The sequence below is a fragment of the Schistocerca americana genome, chromosome 1 (genome assembly GCF_021461395.2).
Source record: "Schistocerca americana isolate TAMUIC-IGC-003095 chromosome 1, iqSchAmer2.1, whole genome shotgun sequence".
NCBI lineage: Eukaryota > Metazoa > Arthropoda > Insecta > Orthoptera > Acrididae > Schistocerca > Schistocerca americana.
In genome coordinates this window covers 1,087,452,633-1,087,464,769 of record NC_060119.1, presented here as the reverse complement: position 1 = coordinate 1,087,464,769, position 12,137 = coordinate 1,087,452,633, and the positions used below count along the sequence as shown (strand labels likewise).

Genomic DNA, 12,137 nt, shown 5'->3' with positions numbered 1-12,137 from the left:
TAAACAATTTTTATAATCATCAAAAGTAATTTCATTTTTTACAACAGATTTTTAACTCTTTTAGATTTTTTTATATTCTCCATCTTCTACTTTATAAGCTACATTGTCGATCTTGAACTACCATGCTCTTACACAATTTTTCCACAATTTTTATCTTTCATTTTTTCCTGTAACTTTCTTGTCTACTTGTGTAATTAAAGAAATATTATTTTTTCAATAATCTCTTCTGTCAAATTCGTTTATCACATTTGCTATAGTTTTTTTTTCATATGAACAGTAACAGATTTTCTGAAAATACAGTAGTATATTCATAATTTGGCTATGAAACATATTTTCCATTTTCTCTGGATCTGTTATTATTTTAATATTTTGTCTGTTTATAATTTTTACCATCGTTTTCCAGATACTGAATTGTTCATTTACGTGCAGAAATATTTTTCAAATTCGTTTTTTTCTGTTATCTGTATTGAAATCAATAGCTTTTTCAACCAATCAGAGTGGTTAAATGACAATATTGTATGAATTTTTGTTAATTTTGGGATTTCTATATAATGTAAAATAAATTTTTCTTTATTATTTAATGTTAATAATAATTTGTTTCCTCCTTCTGGTGCTAATGGTTTATCTTTGTGTAAATCATGTATTTTTTTTGATAGGCTACATCAAGTTCCAAAACATAACCATGTTTTTTATTACCTGGTATTTTAAGTATTTTTTTCAGAATTACTACATTTTCTATTTAACCACATGTAAATTTTAATAGAAGAATTGAGACATTGTCCAAACATATAAAAGATATGCATTTATATTGATAATATAATTTCCAATTTAATTTTTGTCATTTTTTACATAAAATCCCAAGTTAAACCAGGTGCTGTAAAATATGAGGTGCATCAAGTTTTCATGATTTAATGCATGTATCTCCAAAATTTTCAAATATATGTAATAGTATTAAAACATCATTATTATTACATTATTTTCTATATTCTTCTAAATTTTTAATATTTAATTTCTTCCAAACTAATTTTGTGTGATTACAATTCTCATCTGAAATGTTTGACTTATTAACTCTAAAATAAAAATATTCTTTATCATGTTATTTTGTTTCTTTGAATTTTTCTTCACAATTAAAATATTCATAATGTTAAACTCATTTTTAATCATCAAATGTAACTATTCACCTGTAAAATATTTTGCTGTTTCTCTAAATTGTTCTCTTGTAAAATTATAAGATTATTTATCAATACTTGAGGCCATAAATTTAAGTGTATCTAAAAATCTTAATGTAAATCGATCTTCAGCGGTTTTACTGAATGAAATATCTTTCATAATTTGCAATAGCATTAATATCTTGATTATCTATTGCTAATTCATTGATAAACAAATGAATATCGTAATTTGATAAATTAAATTGGAATAAAATTAGGATTTTGATAATTAAGTTTAAAATCTTTGTCAGTTTGTCATCAGAAGTTTCCTGTTATGTGACAATGATCTCTTACTTTTTTCTCCTTTCGTAGATTCCTTTTCACAAATGAAACAAGTTATTGAATTTTTAAAATTTATTTTATTTTCATTTGTCATGGTCATCGGAATATTGCCCCCATATATTTCAGCAATTTCTCTACATTCTCATTTTAAGATTTGAACGAATATTTCGCTGCATCTTTATCTGTATATGGTAAGGTTTTTTTTATAATCATTATTAGAATATTTAACATAGTAACTGAATGAAAATGGTATACATTTTTGATATTTATTAATACAAATTTTTCAGGATTACATTGACAAGGGTTAACTTCTTTTAAAAGAAATCAGAATCTGCTGAATTACAAAAGGTATCATTATGAATTATTATTATTTTTAAATTTAATTTTCTCACCTTCTGCAGGCATATCTACTTTTAGTTCTTTATATTCTTTCTTGTGATTCTTTAACTGTACTTGTGAATGAAACTATATTAATCATCTATCACAAGGTTAAATTTTCCATATCTTCTCAGTACTAATTAATCTAGATAGATTTTTAATCCAAAAATAATTAGATTTATTTTCTTCCTGAAAAGAAATTGAACATGTTTTTCTTGTTTATTTATCACAAGGATAAATTTTCCGTATCGTTCATTGTTCCTGAACTAATTAATCTAGATAGATTTTTAATCCAATTTTTCTTTTTCAAATATTGCATCTAATTCTAATGAATATAATTGTGTAATTATTAACCCTTTGTACATGATCATTTGCTGGATATAAAGCTGATTTTAGTGAATAAATAAATTTTTTTTGATGTGCATTGTTTCCATTACTTAAAACTTCTTTATGTTTAATTTCTTTTGGTAAATAGATATAATAAGAACCAGAAATTGGTTTGTGACAATTAACACTTAATAATAAACTATTTATATAAAATAAAGACCAACCAGAGTTTTCCTTTGCATTTCGTCCATTTCAGTTAGTAGTTTATTCATTAATTTTTTATAATAATTTTCTAAATTAGCTGTTCTTAATAAAAACTCATTACTTGTTTTAAAATTAAATTCTTGTACTAAATCTGCTTTCTTAAAATAACAATAAATTATTATGTTAGCTAAAATTGCTCTTCTTTGTATTAAAATATTCTTAAATTTAGTTATTATTTGTTCTTTAATTTGACGAAGAAATTCTTGTGCTTCAATAATATTATCAGCATTATAAATTTTGTAAGTTATTATTCTAGATTTAGAAGCAGAATCTTTTCTGTTAATTCATTTAGGTGATTCAAAAGATCGTCATCATCTAGAAAATTGTAACCTGAAGAACTTTTCAAACAGTTTTTTGTTTAATTTCTTGATTTTTATCTACTAAAAGCTTTTAAAAAAATTCTCATTATTGATATTATAAATAATATCCTCACCCCTATTGAAAAGATCAATTAATTGTTGTTTATTAAGTTTAGAATAATTTTTCAATTATTTGTTTTACTGGTTTGGTAAAGTTCTTTTAATGATTTTTATTCAATTCATTATCATTATTATTCATATTATTCTTAGATTTTATGATAAAATTTATTAATTATTGTTTATTATGTATGGAATATTTTTTAAAATTTTTCATTTGACAAATAGTTTGTAGTTTTTTTTACAATTTTATATCCTAGTTATCTCTTGACCATTTCTTTCAAATTAAAATAATCAATATATTCCTATTCATCTTGTGTAGTTACATATGAATACCCTTTTTCTTTACAATACTTTTTAAAATCTGTGTAACTCAATGTATGATTTTCTTTAGAATTGTTTTCTGAGTTCTGAAATAGCTCTGCTTTGGAGTACTGTCTTTGGTTTTATTTATTTAGAAAAAAGCTAGATTTAAAAAAATTGAAACGTTTATGGTTGAAATGTACCTTGGAGTTCTGAAATGAAAATTTCAGTCATTGGTATAGATAGATTATATTTGACAGAACTCATTTATATAGAGAAAATTTATTAGATTTATTATTTTTTTGACATAAATGGAAGATGTCAGTCATTGGTGTAGATAGACAAGGTTTGGTAGAGACTTCCTGGCAGATTAAAACTGTGTGCCCGACCGAGACTCGAACTCGGGACCTTTGCCTTTCGCGGGCAAGTGCTCTACCAACTGAGCTACCGAAGCACGACTCACGCCCGGTACTCACAGCTTTACTTCTGCCAGTATCTCGTCTCCTACCTTCCAAACTTTACAGAAGCTCTCCTGCGAACCATGCAGAACTAGCACTCCTGAAAGAAAGGATATAGCGGAGACATGGCTTAGCCACAGCCTGGGGGATGTTTCCAGAATGAGATTTTCACTCTGCAGCGGAGTGTGCGCTGATATGAAACTTCCTGGCAGATTAAAACTGTGTGCCCGACCGAGACTCGAACTCGGGACCTTTGCCTTTCGGGGGCAAGTGCTCTACCAACTGAGCTACCGAAGCACGACTCACGCCCGGTACTCATAGCTTTACTTCTGCCAGTATCTCGTCTCCTACCTTCCAAACTTTACAGAAGCTCTCGAGTCTCGGTCGGGCACACAGTTTTAATCTGCCAGGAAGTTTCATATCAGCGCACACTCCGCTGCAGAGTGAAAATCTCATTCTGGAAACATCCCCCAGGCTGTGGCTAAGCCATGTCTCCGCTATATCCTTTCTTTCAGGAGTGCTAGTTCTGCATGGTTCGCAGGAGAGCTTCTGTAAAGTTTGGAAGGTAGGAGACGAGATACTGGCAGAAGTAAAGCTGTGAGTACCAGGCGTGAGTCGTGCTTCGGTAGCTCAGTTGGTAGAGCACTTGCCCGCGAAAGGCAAAGGTCCCGAGTTCGAGTCTCGGTCGGGCACACAGTTTTAATCTGCCAGGAAGTTTCATATCAGCGCACACTCCGCTGCAGAGTGAAAATCTCATTCTGGAAACATCCCCCAGGCTGTGGCTAAGCCATGTCTCCGCTATATCCTTTCTTTCAGGAGTGCTAGTTCTGCATGGTTCGCAGGAGAGCTTCTGTAAAGTTTGGAAGGTAGGAGACGAGATACTGGCAGAAGTAAAGCTGTGAGTACCGGGCGTGAGTCGTGCTTCGGTAGCTCAGTTGGTAGAGCACTTGCCCGCGAAAGGCAAAGGTCCCGAGTTCGAGTCTCGGTCGGGCACACAGTTTTAATCTGCCAGGAAGTTTCATATCAGCGCACACTCCGCTGCAGAGTGAAAATCTCATTCTGGAAACATCCCCCAGGCTGTGGCTAAGCCATGTCTCCGCTATATCCTTTCTTTCAGGAGTGCTAGTTCTGCATGGTTCGCAGGAGAGCTTCTGTAAAGTTTGGAAGGTAGGAGACGAGATACTGGCAGAAGTAAAGCTGTGAGTACCGGGCGTGAGTCGTGCTTCGGTAGCTCAGTTGGTAGAGCACTTGCCCGCGAAAGGCAAAGGTCCCGAGTTCGAGTCTCGGTCGGGTACACAGTTTTAATCTGCCAGGAAGTTTCATATCAGCGCACACTCCGCTGCAGAGTGAAAATCTCGTTCAAGGTTTGGTAGAACTTGTGTGCATGAAAAAAGATTTATTAGAGTTTTTAATTTTTAAATAAAATGAGAATTTCGTTGGCTGATATAGATAAACAAAATGTTAGGGAACTTATTTATGAAGAAAAAAATTTTTTACAGTTCTTATTTTTTAAATAAATGAAAATTTCTTTCATGGATATATATAAATTTTTGAATGGCAGAAACAACAAAACTAAAATCATGATTTCATATTGAGAAATTTTTAAAAATGTGCTCTTTGGTCCAGAACTCTCATACATATACTACCAGCAAGTGTAAGCGAATGTACTTGTATTTATTGATGTATCATTTGGTTTATTTATCCACTCAACAATTCACAGTCATGAGATGTAAATACTCAAGTCACAATAATATTTCGATAATATTCATTTCTGTGGTAACATCTCAATAAAGCAACCTTTGCAAATGTGAATGTTTTAGTTTGATATGAGGATCAGGGTGAATATTGAAAATTAATTCCATAAGTACAGAATGATCGTCATGAAATGAGTTAGTACAGGATAGAATTATGGAAGATAGTACCTCACACCTTTTGTGGAATTAGGAAGCAAACATTTCATGACTTGTAAGATAAATCATTATAGAGAAGCTCACCATATTATAGCTGTTGGTGCAGAAATACTACGACCTGACATTGCAGTGGCTCCAGGGTCTAGGGTCTAAGTTGACATCATAAGGGGAAGCTGCGTCAGGCGACCAGGCAGAGAGAAGGGTCACTTGAATTCTGTAGGTATGAGGGTAACTCAATTATTATCCGCAATGTAGTTATATTTTTGTTTATTTTGGTAGTACTGTCGTTTTACATTGATGACACATGCTTTGTTTATTTGTTGTTATATCTTTGCAGTTTTCAAGCTGCTAGGTTAGTTTCGTTATTGCTGCTGTGGTGTTAATCATGGCTGCTGTGCTGTCTATTTGCGCCAAAGAAGAGCAACGTTCAGTGATCCGTTTTATGTGGTCAGGCGTATCAGGGGCCGAAATTCATCGAAGACTTTCGGTACAGTGCAGGAACAGTGTTTTCCCTCAACGGAGTGTGAACAAATGGATTAAAAAATTCCAAAATGGTCGCACAAGTGTTACGATGAAGGAGCCGGACGACCGTTTACCGCCACAAATTAAGAAATCATTGAGGGTTCTCTTAGACAAACGATTAAGTATTGACGAATTGGCACATCGTCTGCAAATTAGTCATTCTTCTGCTTACGAAATCATCCACAACAGACTAAGGTTTCATAAAGTTTGTGCAAGATGGGTCCCAAAACAACTCACACAGTTGCATAATCAAACGCGCTTGGACATCAAAAAACATTTGGATCACTATGGTAACGAAGGGAACAACTTCTCAGACAGGATCATTACTGGTGACGGAACATGGATCCATCATTACGAGCCGAAGAGTAAACGGCAGAGTATAGAATAGAAACGTCCAAATTACCCATGCAAGAGGAAGTTCAGGACCCAACGGTCTGCAGGAAAACTGATGCTTATAAGTTTTTGAGACGCACAAGATCCAGTACTGTAACACCATGGTGAAATGGGCACGACAATAAACAGTGTACATTACAGTGAGATGCTTACTGCCAGGCTAAACCCTGCAATTCGAAACAAACGCCGAGAATTGCTGTCAAAAGTGTTGTGTTGTTGCACGACAGTGCCCGTCCGCCTACTGCTGCCCACATTGCTGAAACGCTCCAGAAACTAAATTTGAAGTACTGGATCATCCTCCATATAGTCCCGATCTTGTTCCTTCTGACTATCACCTGTTTGGTCCACTCAAATAGGTATTAAGGGGCCGACGATTTGCCTCGGACGAAGCAGTGAAAGAAGTGGTGCATTCCTGGCCCAGCCGACGACCTTCTTTTATGAGGGCATCAGGAAGTTTGTACAACGATGGACCAAGTGCGTTGAAACGCAAGGAGACTATGCCGAAAAATGATGTTCTTGTAAGTTTCCTATTTGATTACAATAATATTTTATAACTACTTTGCAGATAATAATTTACTCACCTTCGTACTGTGCGATGGCGTCCATCAAGCAGGCCTCGCTTTACCGCAATTTCGTTATGTGCTAGCTCTGAGTGTCTGGATTCTATTTTTTGCGAGTACCAACCACTAAAGACGCCTCTCTGAGAGCTCAGGTCCCCTTCCCTGGTCTGTGTTTAACGGTTAACCAGTGAAATTCTTCTAGTTTCCTCGGAAAAAGTTGTTTCTCGCTCTTTCTGTCTGTTTCTTCAGCCTACAAGGGAGCTTCCTCTTGGTATTGCTGCGCTCTTACTCACTCTAAGAAAAGTTCCATATGAACCTACATCCATCCTTCTTATGTTCTCAATCAAAGTTTTTTTTTGCAAGAGCTGCGCATTTAGCGGTGTCTCACGGTTTTCAAAGACAAAGGGCTTTCTTTTCATCTGCCCGATAGCAACCTCCTGTATCTGTCCCAAAAGCCGACAATAGCGCTTTCTGCTGAGGTTGCTTCTCACTCGATCTCATAAAACGTTTTCGCAAGTGGTGGCTAAAGGAGTATCTCCTGTCGCAGAGCTCGGCGGCGGCGCAGCAGGGCGTCAGAGAAGGTCCTGTTGGCTGTTAAGACGCCCATTCACATGCCGACCAGTCGGTCAATTTCCCCTGTCGGGCTGGTATGCCCCGATAGTTTCGCCCTTGTGGTGCACGATTTTATAGTGGATGGGTCCAGGGTCTGGATGCATTGGTTCCACCAGCGCACTGCTACCCTCTAGCCCAGCCCACTACCAGCCACCTGTGAGGTAAAGGGCGAGTTGTGGCGCCCTGGAAATATTATATGTTCGGAGTTGGGGCGGCCGCTCGTCAATGCCGCAGCCCGGCAGCAACCACATGGTGCCGAATGTTAGCTGAGCATGAGGGGAGCCCCAGCGTGGCTGAGAATTCCTTGGTGCGCTGTGCGCTGGGAGGGTCAAAGTTGGCGGACATTTCAGAGTTCGTATAGAAATTAATAGTAGCCAGATGAATCATGATACCTCAAAAAGAAACATGTACATTACTATTATATGCACGACGAGTCTGATAGTGTAATCAGATTTTCAATATATTTATTAGTTGAAAGTTTAGTATCTGGCGGCAAATTATACAAGTTCACCCAGCAACGAATTTCCAAAATATAAACGCTCCAACCGATTTTGTCGATCGCCATGTCTTTAGAAAGCTATTAGTGTAAACCTAAATTGGTATAAATTACAGGCATGTAACTTGAATAGTACATGAGTTATTGGAGGTCAAAGTGGTCGATTACTATTAATCGCGTCAGGCCACAAGTACTCCACAGTTACACGAAAAAACGGTAGCAGCATGCTTATAAATATATTTATTCATCTATGTCTTTGTTTATATCCGATGTATACTATTCATGTAGAAATTGGTTAAATATTTACTGTGTTTTATAAAGCACAGAGACATTAGACTACTGGCCTACGATTTGTTGCTATTCCTTTGATGTATGTTTATTTAATTTGTTTATGTATTTAATAATGTATGTTAGAGCGTGTTTATGGTCCAGCCGTATGAATATTTATTTAATTCCAAGTTCTTTAAATGTAAATCCAGTATTTCGAATGTGTTTCATTATATTGTATGGGTGCGTTAACTTGAAGACATGGCGCGAGCACTCTAGCCAATCACAGCGCTCGTGAATGGGGAGTTTTGGAAGTGCGGCAGTTCTGGATAGTACGGGAAGTCCGGGTCGGTATGGTGCGACGGACGGACAGTCGGCGGAAAGACTTGGACAGTGGAGCAGTTTGCGCGTGGTCGCGAGAGACAGAAATATTTTGGAGTGCCGACCTGTGCTCTTGTCTGATTTCTGTGGCTTCTGCAGTGAAGACGTAGTATGCGTTCAGAAGTGAATATCTCGCTTGCTATGTTGTTGTTCATAACTAATTACGTTCAGTAGGAATCTATTGTTTCCCTGTTATTCAACTTACATTTTATTTAATTGCTGGACGATCGACACGAATGTGTTTTGCAGAAATATACCGCATTCTCAAAAGTATTTCTACTATCGTACTCATCATTTAAAGTCGTTAAGATAGTACCTGCAGATTTTATTTAATTGCAATCTTTCATTTATAAATTTATATGTTACCTTCATAATTCGCAGTTGCCGAGCGACAGAAACTTTCGACCATTCGATTTATGTTTGTATTCTTATCGTATACTGTAGACCCAGCAATATTTCGACTGTAATGCGGCAACTACGTATCCCAGTCCCTAGACAATGAAACCAGCCAAAACTTTTAATATTTCAACGTTGACTCGGAGGGTACGTAGCAGAGGGCCACCACACCAACATCATTTCGAAAGCCCTCGCACCCGACACTCTGTATTTTGCCTTCTTTTTTGGCTTGGTAAAGGAGGGGAAGGGGGGGATGGCCGACTCGTCACCCTGTAAATTGGCGACATTAGCTATTGTGTGACTACCACGCCTCACGGTCCCTTCTCAGAAGAAGCACAACGGGGCACGTGGCCGCCCCGACGTTCATTTTATTAGCTATGTCGTCCAGTTTGCTTCCAAAGATTTCCTCACTTGTCAGTAGAACGTAAGACCATACTACTGCAAGCAACAATCACTCGTACATTTAAGATCAATTAATTACGCAGGGGCCGGCCGCGGTGGTCTCGCGGTTCTAGGCGCTCAGTCCGGAGCCGCGCGACTGCTACGGTCGCAGGTTCGAATCCTGCCTCGGGCATGGATGTGTGTGATGTCCTTAGGTTAGTTAGGTTTAACTAGTTCTAAGTTCTAGGGGACTGATGACCTGAGATGTTAAGTCCCATAGTGCTCAGAGCCATTTGAACCAATTACGCAGGGCGAGGGTGCGTCTTGGGAAGACATCGTTATTTGCGATAGATTTATATTTATCTTGTTTTTTTTCGCTTGTCCTGTAATATAGAGATAAAAGTTGTTTTCTAGATGTAATATGTAACTGCAAATTATTTCTCTTTTGTAAGTAGATAAATATGTTTAGAGTTCATTGATTGTGGAAAGCTTTAATTCTTTTTGTTTATCGTTTACTGTAATAAGTTTGGTAGAAAATAGCTGTGTAAAGATATATGTAATTTACTTTGATGTTGTATAAACTGTGGGCGAGAGTATTGAGAGAGAGAGCAATATCGATAGCCGATCCAATAAAGCGGGGCGTGTGTTGTTGGGTAGCTAGAGAGGCGGACACATGTTTTACTGTGGAAGTCGTGACTTTTACGAGCTGGTGAAGATTGAGTTAAGTGGCAAGCGATGTACGTTTTTAACGACTGTTTTATACCTGGACGTGATGTGATAATAGTGAGTGTAGAAACTGGGCGAAGTACATACTGAGACTGTGCCGTGAGACGAAATAACTATGACAATGCAACCGAGAATGAACGGTATTGTAGCTCTGTGTCTGTGAATTGAACTGCGCTTGTATTTTGACTGTGTTTTCGTACACTCAAGTACTGTGAACTTACGTATTTATTGGCGTTTCAATGAACTACCGGACGCCTATAATCAGTAACAGTTGTTCTGAACTTACGCGAACTGTCTATTGTGTGTGAGTACATTCCCGCCCAGGACGCTTTTTCGCGATCGCGGCACTCATAATACGGATTGACTTTCTACAGAATTCGCGGTCGCCAAGTTTCGTAAACTGTGTGTGGCATAAGTAAACTTAAATTGAGTGCGCCAGAAACATTAAAACTGTGCACATAGTGACATCTGTAACAACAATTACATCGACCAGCCTGTGGCCTGTAAAACGCCACTGTAATCAGATTTGCAGCTTAATGAACACCACCGCCCGCCCGATTACGAGGAAAAAATCGTCAGCTGCAATCACACGACCGTGGGAGCAGATCTCAGCGTTTCACCAGGACCAGCCAGCTGCCGTCGATATCGCGACCATCGTCACAACACACAAGTTAAGATTTAAAAGCTCCGCTCTCCTCTCAAAGACTCAAAATTATTGCAAGCAATTTTAATTTGTAATTTCTTTTCAATTTGGCTGACATTCACGTAACATTTGTCTTCTTTAGAATGAAAGTGTTCTCCACGAAGTGGTGTGTTCTATGTAGACATTGTTGACTTTCATTAGCAGTAGCCATTTCCCTTTTAATTATTTCCATTTTTTTTACATTTTAAACCCGCTGCCGCTGCATTGTATTTTTTTATAACTTTTGGAGGGTATGTGTCTAAATTCGTGTCCCGTAACATTCACCAGAAGTATTGTAATGCTTTGCTACTTGGACAAGGGCGTCCGCCATTATTTTCTTAAACGTCGACCAATGACAGTGAAGGACGCTTGCTATTGGTGCTAACATTCTATAGTGGGTAATTCAAAGGTGGGTAGCTGTCAAACCACACGGGTTGTGTGATTACTTTGAATGAGAGTCGTGCAGAATTGTGGATTCGTCACTCAACTTCGGTATTCTTTTGTTTGTTGATGTTAGAAGCAATTTTTTTGTCACTGTCATTAAATCTTATTTAATACACTCCTGGAAATTGAAATAAGAACACCGTGAATTCATTGTCCCAGGAAGGGGATACTTTATTGACACATTCCTGGGGTCAGATACATCACATGATCACACTGACAGAACCACAGGCACATAGACACAGGCAACAGAGCATGCACAATGTCGGCACTAGTACAGTGTATATCCACCTTTCGCAGCAATGCAGGCTGCTATTCTCCCATGGAGACGATCGTAGAGATGCTGGATGTAGTCCTGTGGAACGGCTTGCCATGCCATTTCCACCTGGCGCCTCAGTTGGACCAGCGTTCGTGCTGGACGTGCAGACCGCGTGAGACGACGCTTCATCCAGTCCCAAACATGCTCAATGGGGGACAGATCCGGAGATCTTGCTGGCCAGGGTAGTTGACTTACACCTTCTAGAGCACGTTGGGTGGCACGGGATACATGCGGACGTGCATTGTCCTGTTGGAACAGCAAGTTCCCTTGCCGGTCTAGGAATGGTAGAACGATGGGTTCGATGACGGTTTGGATGTACCGTGCACTATTCAGTGTCCCCTCGACGATCACCAGTGGTGTACGGCCAGTGTAGGAGATCGCTCCCCACACCATGATGCCGGGTGTTGGCCCTGTG

General features: G+C 38.0%; 1 non-coding gene across 1 annotated transcript; it reads right to left on the bottom strand.

Moving 5' to 3' along the window:
• Nucleotides 1–3,859: 3,859 nt before the first annotated feature.
• Nucleotides 3,860–3,934, bottom strand: Trnas-cga. The gene has a single exon. It is a non-coding gene; the product is annotated as a tRNA-Ser (tRNA).
• Between the last annotated feature and the right edge of the window lie 8,203 nt (nt 3,935–12,137).